The 2189-nt window shown below is 39.8% G+C and overlaps 1 pseudogene; it reads left to right on the top strand.

Moving 5' to 3' along the window:
* Positions 1–1435: 1435 nt before the first annotated feature.
* Positions 1436–1948, top strand: LOC129035132 (nucleoporin Nup43-like; annotated as a pseudogene).
* Positions 1949–2189: the final 241 nt, after the last annotated feature.

Raw genomic sequence — 2189 nt, 5'->3', positions numbered from 1 at the left:
TTTATTGTGCTTTGCTTTATTATACTGAACAGAGCTTTCATTTTTCACAAGCTGAAGGTGTGTGGCAACCCTGCAGCAAGCAATTCTATTAATGCCATTTTTCAAACAGCAATATGCTCCCTTTGTGTCTCTGTGTCACATTTTGGTAATTCTCACAATATTTAAAACTTTATTATTATTATTATATCTGTTATAGTAATCTGTGGTAAGTGATCTTTGATGATACCATTGTAATTTTTGGGGGGCTATATGAACTATACCCACAAAAGACGGCAAACTTAATCAATAAAGTTGGTGTATGTTCTGATTGCTCCACTAACCACCCATTCCCCCATCTCCCTCACTCTCCACAGGCCTCCCTATTCCCTGAAACACAATAATATTGAAATAGCCCTACAATGGCCTCTAAGTGTTCACGTGAAAGGAAGAGTTGCACGCATCTGTTTTTAAATTAAAAGCTAGAAATAATTAAATTTGGTGAGAGAGGAAGGTCAAAAACCACGATAGACTGAAAGCTAGGCCACTGTGCCAAAGAGTTAGCCAAGTTGTGAATGCAAAGGAAAAGTTCTTGAAGGAAATTAAAAGTGCTGCTTCAGTGAACACGTGAAAAATAATAAAAAAAGGAGACAGCCTTAATGCTGATGTGGAGAAAGTTCTAGTTGGTCTGGATAGAAGATCAAGCCAGCCACAACATTCCCTTAAGCCAAAGCCTAATCCGGAGCAAGACCCTAATGCTCTTCAATTCTACAAAGACTGAGAGAGGTGAGGAAGCTGCAGAAGGGAAGTTGGAAGCAGTGCTTGCTTCTTGCTGTACCTGCTGTATGCTGTTTGTGTCTCAGAGAATCTGCAAAACCTGCTGGTGACCAGTCAGTCCTCTGGGGCACTTGAAGACTGCAGAGATGTTCACTACATGCAATGGGGAAAATTATAGGACAATGGGGAAAATTATGTTTCACTGCGGTCTATGGGAGATTTTGGAAACTTGGACTCTGATAGAGGGTTTGAAGGAGACAATCAATTATTGTGTGATATTAGACACCACAGTGATATAATGGATTGACAGTTGTCTGACCAGGAAAGAGTTGTAGCTGCTTCATCAACAGGATGTGTATCAGTTTTCCTTCATCATCCAAATAACCAGACTCTTTCAGTCAACCAGCTGTGAACTACAGCTCACTACCACATAGGCCCAGAAAGTCCTTCGTGTAGCAGTGCACCATGTACAGGTGTTGTGTGCAACAGCCCAGAAATAATTAATGTCGGAGATGATGGTTGAATAAATCTCTTCAAAGCTTATCACAAGGAAGCTGTAAGAATTGTAGGCAATGCAGATAGTAGTATACTCCATGCTGTAATCTTTCTTCGAACTCCTGAGAGATTCTTACTGTAAATTCGATTGGACAGTTAAAAATGTGGGATTTCACACAACAAGGAAATGAGCCTTCTCAGATATTGTCATGACTGGTGACTGAGTGCCAGTCCATTGTGTTGATAGAAATCTCATCAAACAGCATGTTGTAGCTACTGGTGGCCAGGATGGAATGTTGAGTATTTGGAATGTTAGACAAGGTACTATGCCTGTATCTCTGCTGAAGGCTTATAAAGCTAAAATGTATGAAGTTCACTTTCACCCATCCAACCCAGATCCTCCATTTATTGTTCTGAAGATGAATTCTTCTGGCACTGGGATGTTTCCACAGATGTACCATCACTCTTTCACCAAGGAGGAAGAGCTAGTACTTTTTTGTCCCATAGCATTAGTAACCAAGTTAATGTTCACCAGTCTCTCAAAGTTCTCGGCTCAGCACTGATCCTACAAAAGACCAGATTGAAATCACAAGCTTACTTCTCAACCCTGTCTGTGAACCGTTTGGATGTTTTTGGTCCTTGTCTTGTTTGTGGAACTGATGCAGAAGCAATTTATACTACTGGACAACTTTTTTCATGAAACTACTGTAATTATAAGATTTTAGATAAAAGTATAATTGGCCTTTTGAATTCTACCTTTTGTGCAAAATTTTATTATCAGAAAATGTGAGATTTGCAGGGGAAACATCCGTAAGCTACCGTTAGTGTCAATGCCCAGCTTTGGCTTTTGTTAGTTGGATATTCCCAGAACAGTTGCAGAATCTGATAGATGACCAATGGTAAAAAAATTGTGAACATGTGGAAGAACATCAGAGGGATTC

Source organism: Pongo pygmaeus, chromosome 3 (assembly GCF_028885625.2).
Source record: "Pongo pygmaeus isolate AG05252 chromosome 3, NHGRI_mPonPyg2-v2.0_pri, whole genome shotgun sequence".
NCBI lineage: Eukaryota > Metazoa > Chordata > Mammalia > Primates > Hominidae > Pongo > Pongo pygmaeus.
Note: the sequence above shows the minus strand (reverse complement) of the source record. Positions and strands in the feature narration are given on the sequence as shown.